The sequence below is a fragment of the Vulpes vulpes genome, chromosome 8 (genome assembly GCF_048418805.1).
Source record: "Vulpes vulpes isolate BD-2025 chromosome 8, VulVul3, whole genome shotgun sequence".
Classification (NCBI taxonomy): Eukaryota; Metazoa; Chordata; class Mammalia; order Carnivora; family Canidae; genus Vulpes; species Vulpes vulpes.
The window spans coordinates 79,080,606-79,088,929 of record NC_132787.1 but is presented as its reverse complement, the minus strand read 5'-3'; the positions used below and the strand labels follow the sequence as shown (position 1 = coordinate 79,088,929).

The following is an 8,324-nucleotide window of genomic DNA, read 5'->3' as shown; positions in this document are numbered from 1 at the left end:
CTCTGCACTCAGCGGGAAGTCTGCTTCAGATTCTCTCTCTCTCCCCCTCCCACTTATACTCTCTCTCACTCTCAAATGAATAAATAAATCTTTAAAAACAAAGGAATGCTATCTTATGTTGAATGTGAAATAAAACTGTTCTGAGATTCCAAGGTCCATTATTCAGTTGGTTGTTGGATAGGAAAAAAACAAGGGAAGCCGGGTCAGGGAGAAGTCTAAAATTTTTTTCAATTATAATTTTTGGCTTTCAATAAGTATTCTTGATTTGTTCTTGTTTTTCCTGTTTCTCAAAATTGAATGAATCCCAGCAATTGGCTTGCTTGCTTCCACTGGAGGCTTCAGGTATGATTTTCAGGTTTACTGAAATGGAGAGCATGAGAAAATCATCAGGAAATGCCTTTCTGCTGGTTTAGCATTAGGTATAACAAATGGACTCACAGAATTTTCTCAGTCTTTAGTTTTCTCATTATGGACTCTGGTTGCTAAGGAAAACATGCTTGTTTTTAATATAACCAACAGGAAAATTATCAGAAATATATTTTAAAAAGATAGTTTTTTAAAAAAGTATTTTGATGCTGCCAGTTTGTCAAAAATCATGCCATATATATCAGTCATCCTCATTTCTGAATTGCTTATGTTCTAATACATTTGATAATTGCAATTTATAAACAGATATGAGTTTTCATAGTGTCTGAATGAAGTCATAGTCATTTATCAAGGCAAGTCAATAACCCCTGTTTAAATATCATTAAAATATTATATATTTACAATGAGGAAGTATTATGATTTTAAATGAATAATGCTTCCATATTGAATTTTAATGACTTACTACTCTGTTGTTTTTTAAAAAAATATTTAAATTGAATTAATTAACATATATTATTGGTTTCACAAGCAGAGGTCAGTCTTATATAATACCCAGGGCTCATTACATCACATGCCCTCCTTAAGGTTCATCACCCAGTTACCCTATCCCACACTCCCCTCCAGAGACCCTTAGTTTATTTCCTATGATTAAGAGTCTCTTATGGTTTGTCTCCCTCTCTGATTTCTTCTTGTTTTATTTTTCCCTCCCTTACCCTATGACCCTCTGTTTTGTTTCTTAAATTCCACATATGTATGAGATCAAATGATAATTATCTTTCTCTGATTGACTTATCTCTCTTAGCATTAGACCCTCTAGTTCCATCCATGTCACTGCAAATGGTAAGATTTCTTTTTTTTCTTTGTAGTAGTCTATTGTGTGTATATATATCATATATATGATATCTTCTTTATCCATTCATCTGTCAATGGAGGGCAGCCTGGGTGGCTCAGCAGTTTAGTGTACCCTTCAGCCCAGGGCCTGATCCTGGAGACCTGGGATCCAGTCCTGTGTCAGGCTCCCTGCATGGAGCCTGCTTCTACCTCTGCCTGTGTCTCTGCCTCTCTCTCTCTCTCTCTGTCTCATAAATTAAAAAAAAAAAAAAAAAAAGAGTCTCATCTGTCAATGGACATTTGGGCTCTTTCCATAGTTTGGCTATTGTGGACAATGCAGTTATAAACATTGGGGTGCAGGTGCCCCTTCAGATCACTCCATTTGCATCTTTGGTGTAAGTACCCAGTGCAATGGTTAGATCATAGGGTAGCTCTATTTTCAACTTTTTGAGGAACATCCATACTGTTTTACAGAGTGGCTGCACCAGCTTGCATTCCTACCAACAGTATAAGGGGGTTCCCCTTTCTCTAATGCTCACCAACATCTGTCATTTCCTGACTTATTACTTTTAGCCATTCTGACTGGTGTGAGGTGGTATCTTATTATATTTTCGGTTTGTATTTCCTGACCCCAAGTGATGTTGAGCATTTTTTTTCATGTGTCTGTTGGCCATTTGTATATTTTCTTTGGTAAAATGTCTGTTCATGTCTTCTGCCCATTTCCTGAGCAGATTATTTATTCTTTAGGTGTTGAGTATGATAAGCTCTTTATAGATTTTGGATACTAGTCCTTTATCTGATGTGTCATTTGCAAATATCTTCTCCTATTCTGTAGATTGTCTTTCAAGTTTTATCAATGTTTCCTTTGCTGTGCAAAAGCTTTTTATCTTGATAATGTCCCAATAGTTCATTTTGCCTTTGTTTTTCTTGGAGAAACATGCCTACTAGGCACAGAAGTTGCTGTGTTCAAGGTCAAAGAAGTTGCTGCCTGTGTTTTCCTCTAGAATTTTGATGGATTTCTCTCTCACATTGAGGTCTTTTGTATGTTTTGAGTCAATTTTTTGTGTATGGTGTGTGGAAATGGTCCAGTTTCATTCTTCTGAATGTGGCTGTCCAATGTTCCCAACACCATTTGTTGACAAGACTTTTTTCCATTGAATATTCTTTTTTTTAAATTTTATTTTATTTATTCATTTGAAAAAGAGAGAGAGAGAAAGCAGGGGGAATGGCAGGCAGATGGAGAGGGAGATTCAGGCTCCCCTTGAATAGGTAGCCCAATACTGAGACTCAATCCCAGGACTCTGGGATCATGACCTGATCTGGTCAGACACTTAACTGACTGAACCACCCAGGTCCCCTTCCACTGAGTATTCTTCCCTGCTTTGTTGAAGATTGGCTGACCATAAAGTTGAGGATCTATTTCTGGGTTCTCTACTCTGTTCCATTGATCTATGTGTCTGTTTTTGTGCCAGTACCACACTGTCTTGATTATTATAGCTTTCTAATAGAGCTTGAAGTCTGGGTCTGTGATACCGCCAGTTTTGGTTTTCTTTTTCAAAAATCCTTTGGCTATTTGGGGTCTTTTCTGGTTCCATACAAATTTTAGGATTATTTGTTCCAACTCTGTGAAATAAATTGATGGTATTTTGATAGGGATTGCTTGAATGTATAGATTATTCTAGGTAGCATAGACATTTAACAATAGTTGTTCTTCCAGTCTATGTGCATGGAATGCTTTTCCATTTCTTTGTGTCTTCCTCAATTTCTTTCATGAAAGTTATAGTTTTCTGAGTACAGATCTTTTGCCTTTGGTTAAGTTTATTCCTTAGTACCTTATGTTTTTGGGTGTAATTATAAATAGGATTGACTCTTTCTTCTGTCTCATTGCTAGTGTAATAGACATGGAACTTTTTTCTGTGCTTTGATTTTATATCCTGCCATTTTGCTCAATTCCTGTATGAATTCTAGCAATTTTGGGGTCCGTTCTTTGGGTTTTCCATATACAGTATCATGTCATCTGCAAAGAGTGAGAGTTTGACTTCTTCTTTGCCTATTTGGATGCCTTTTATTTCTTTTTCTGTCATATTGCTGAGGCTAGGACTTCTAGTATTATCTTGAACAGCATTGGTGATAGTGGACATCCTTGTCATGTTCTTGACCTTAGGGGAAAAGCTCTCAGTTTGTCCCCATTGAGAATGATATTCGCTATGGGATTTTTGGAGCTTGCTTTTATGATACTGAGGTATGTTCCCTCTATCCCTACACTGTGAAAAGTTTTAATCAAGAAAAGATGTACTTTGTTAAATGTTTTTTATACATCTATTCAGAGGATCATACGGTCCTTGTCCTTTCTTTCATTAATGTAGTGTATCACATTGGTTGATTTGTGGATGTTAAACCACTCCTGCAGCCCAGGAATAAATCTCACTTGGTCATGATGAATAATCCCTTTAATATACTTTTGGATCCTATTGGCTAGCATTTTGGTGAGAATTTCAGCATCCATGTTCATGAAGGATATTGGTATGTAGTTCTCCTTTTTGGTGGGGTCTTGGTCTGGTTTTGGGATCAAGGTAATGCTAGCTGCATAGAAAAGGTTTGGAAGTTTTACTTCCATATCTATTTTTTCTTCTTTAAACGTTTGATAGAATTCCTCTAGGAAACCATCTTGCCCTGGACACTTGTTTGTTAGGAGGTTTTTAATTACTGATTCAGTTTCCTTGATGGTTATGGGTCTGTACAGGTTTTCTTTTTCATCCTGTTTCAGTTTTGATAGTTTTACACATGTCTAGGAGTGCATTCATTTCTTCCATATTGTCTAATTTGTTGCTCATATGTCTTATAATTGTACTTCTTCAGTGTTGTTTGTGATCTCTCCTTTTTCATTCATGATTTTATTTATTTGGATCCTTTCTCTTTTCTTTTTAATAAGCTTGGCTAGCAGTTTATCAATCTTAATTCTTTAAAAGAACCAGTTCTTAGCTTCATTGATCTGTTCTACAGTTCTTTTGGTTTCTATTTCTTCTCTAATCTTTATTATTTCTCTTCTGCTGAGTTTCAGCTTTATTTGCTCTCCTTTCTCCAGCTCTTTTAGGTGTAAGGTTAATTTGTGTATTTGAGACTTTTCTTGTTTCTTGAGAAAGGCTGGTATTGCTATATATTTCCCTCTTAGGATTGCCTTTGCTGCATCCAAAAAGTTTTGAACAGTTATGTTTTCATTTTCATTTGTTTCCATGAAATGTTTTAATTCTTCTTTAATTTCCTGGTTTATTCATTCATTCTTTTACTAGGATGTTCTTTAGCCTCCATGGATTTGAGGTCTTTCCAAATTTCCTCTTGTGATTGAGTTCCAGTTTCAAAGCATTATGATCTGAAAATATGCACGGAATGATCTCAATCTTTTGGTGCCTGTTGAGACCTTATTTGTGACCCAGAATGTATCTTTGCCCCAGGTGGAGTTGTACTGCCCTTGTCAGGAGGCCAGGCTAACCAATCTATTCCAGATTGCTCTAGGTGGCTATTCCCTGAAGGCTTTCCACACCACTTTAGATGAGAGTGAAAATGGCAGCCTCCAAATCTCCAGCCCCAGTGGTCAAGAGCTAGGGGCCCAACTCTTCAGTGCACCCATAAGGAAAAGCAGTCAATCACTCCTGTCTTCCTGGTTTCCATCAGCACTCCATGCTTACCCAGCAAGTACTTTTGAGTTGAGATGTTAACAACATACCTACTTTGTGGAGATTTAATGATACATTTTTCCTTTTTCTGAACTTCTGCAAATCTTTGGTTGGTTGATACAAATTAATTTTCACTTTATGGGAAAGAATAATTTATATGTAAAATCTACACCATTTCTTTTCTGATTATACCAACAATGATTAGAATACCATAGCATTACTATGTAGCATCAAATAATCAGACATACTTCAGAGGTATTGTGGATTTAGTTCCAGACCACTGCAATAAAGCAAATGTCACAATAAACCAAGTCAAGGGAATTTGTGTTGGTTTCCCAATGCATACAAAAGTTATGTGTACACTCTATTATAGCCTATTACATGTGTAGTAGCATTGTCTAAATAACACTATACATACCTTAATTAAAGAATACTTCATTACTATCAAATGATAACCATCAGCTGAGCTTTCAGTGAGTCACAGTCACTGATTATGGATCACTATAATATAATAATAATTAAAAAGTTTGAAATACTATGAGAATTATTAGACACAGAGATAGGAAGTGAGCACATGATGTTGGAAAAATGGCAGCAATAGATTGCTCCAGGCATGTTTGCCACAAACCTTCAATTCTTATAAAATGCAGGGTCTGGGAAGTGCAATAAAGCAAAGTACAATAAAATGAGGATGTCAGTATACACACAAATAAACACGTGTTTGAATAGCACCTATTGGTTCATAGTAAAGAAGTTGTCATCTGTGAAAAATATGTAAATTAGTCTTTTTAAGTTTTGTGATTGAGAACACAGAATTGAAAAATTATTACAGAAAACTTGTAAAATCCAAACAATACATTTTGGGTCCTCTAGGTTTTGACACACTCTAGTCTAATCTTGCTGAAATCTTAAATCCCTATGATTTTTTAATAACTTTATTGCAATAAAATGTATATCCAACAAACTGCACCTGCTTAAAGAGTACATTTCCATGAGTTTTAAGAGATGTATATGCCTGAGAAACCACCACCACAAGGTACAAAAGTTGTTTCTATCAACTCCAGAAGGGTCCTTATACCCCTTTGCACTCCATCCCAACCACCACCCCCCACCTCCATGTCCTAGATAATTACTGGTCTGCTTTCTATCACTATGGGTCAGTTTACATTTTAGAATTTTATTCGGTTGGAACCTTCAGTACATACTATTTTGTGTCTGATTTCTTTTACTAAGAATAATGACTTTGATTTTCATCTATGCTGCTGTGTGCATTACTAGTTTGTTCTTTTCTCTTTGCTGTAGACTTTGAATCTGTGATTTTATCTCTGTTATATATCTAATAACACTAGAGCTTGAGAATCTCTACGTTTGATGGGTGGCTTCTTGACAGATGACCTAGAGACAGTTCCATTGGTAGCAGGAGCAGTGAATGGACCCTGGAGAACCCAGAGCAGCTCCACCGCCACCACTGGCAGTTACCATCACACCCCAGGAGGAGGGGCCCCTATTGCAGCTGGCCCCAGTCACCCTCCCCACAAACCTGAGCAGCAAGGACTAGAGCCAGCAGCCCCTGCAGCCCCTGCCCTCAATACTGCCGACACCAAGCCCAGCATGGTGGCAGCAGTGCAGGGAGCAACAGCCTGGTGGCCTTACATCGCTGGTGCCTGCCCAGTGTAACAAGAGGATCATCACAAGGAGGGTTTGAGAACAGTCAAATGGTTCAGTGTAAGCAACGGACATGGTTTCATCAACAGGACTGACACCGAGTAAGTTGTATTTGTACACAAGACTGCCATAAAGAATAACCCCAGGAAGTACCTTGGCAGTGTAGGAGATAAGGAGAGGTGGAGTTTGATGTTGTTGAAGGAGAAGAGGATGTGGAGGCAGCTTATGTGACAAACCCTGGTGGGACTCCAGCACAAGGCAGTATATAAATGCAGCTCACCTGTAACTATTACAGACACTTTCCACATGACAGGGATCCTCCACCTGATTCCAAGCAGAATTACTAGAAGAGTGAGGCTTGGACCACATTCCTCCAACCCTCCTCTGTGGGGAGAGTTGATGGTGGGAGCTGGCAATCAGGGTGCAGGAGAACAAGGTAAGCCAGTGAAACAATATATATCTGGGTACAAATCATGATTCCACAGAGGCTCTCCTAGCCGACAACAGCCTAGGGAGGACAGCAATAAGGAAGAGAAGAAAAATCAAGGAAATGAGAACCAAGGTCAGCAGCCACCTCAATGTAGATACTGTGTCAACTTCAATTACCTGAACAGATGCCCAGAAAGCCCTAAAGCACAACATAGCTAAGAGACAGAAGCAGCAAGCAGATCCACCAGCTGAGAATTCACCAGCTTCCAGGCTGAGCAGGGTGGGGCTGAGTAAATTCATTTTACCATCTCTACCATCTTCTGGTTTAGTCATCCAACATGAAGAAATGACTATGAAATTCCAGCAATATGAAATGAACAAAAGATTGGAGCTAAAGATCTTAAGTGCTTACGTTTTGCCCATTGACCAGAAAAATAGAACTATCTGCATTATCTGTGTAGCATAGGCTTTTATTATTTTTACCTAAAGACATCTCTTTTTGGTAATGACAAATGTGGTTGGTTTTTTGTTTTGTTTTTCAATATACCTTCAAAGGTGTTTTAATGGTTTTATAGCCTGTCAAGTTGAGATTTTTAAGAACCTCATTTTTCATTTATAATGGAAGTTTACAATTTGATTTTTTCCAAAAAAGTCAACAAACAGCAAGCACCTGTGAATAAAGGTCTTATATAATTGTCAAAAAAAAAAAAAAAAGGGTCAATAACTGTTGTGTTAAGGGAGAGAGGTCCAAGAAACCTTTCATTTTAATCTTGCTAAATCATCAGATATCGTAGGGGATTATTCTAATCCCAATTCTGTCCTTTAGAAAGCCCTTTCCTTTTGTTACTGTAGATGTCTTTCTTATTAAGAACTCAGACTAAGATCAGAACACTGAAGCTTTCTTTTCATTTAAGGAAGAAAAAGTAAACTCTCACCAGAAATATTTTTCTCTTTCATATTGATCAGTTAAGGTCTCTAATCCCTCAGTGAAATTACTCTCAGATGAAGACAAACACATCTATTTCAGATTGGAGTTTAAAACCTTAATCTTGAGTTGCCTGGGTGGCTCAGTGGTTGAGTGTCTGCCTTTGGCTCAGGTCATGATCCCAGGGTCCTGGGATGGAGTCCCTCAGTGGGCTCCCCACGGAGAGCCTGTTTCTCTCTCTGCCTCTCTCTCTCTGTGTCTCTCATGAATAAATAAAATCTTTAAAAAAAATAAAAATAAAAAAATAAAACCTTAATCTCATTATATATGTAGTCCTTTGTATGGTAGTGCACTACTGTATAAATGACTATGAAGCCTGAAACTGTGGAATCTTAAAAATTGATTTAAAAAAATTATGATTGGAACACCTGAGT

General features: G+C 37.6%; 1 pseudogene; it reads left to right on the top strand.

Annotated features, from left to right (window-relative positions):
* Positions 1-6,242: 6,242 nt before the first annotated feature.
* Positions 6,243-7,431, top strand: LOC112912064 (Y-box-binding protein 1 pseudogene; annotated as a pseudogene).
* Positions 7,432-8,324: the final 893 nt, after the last annotated feature.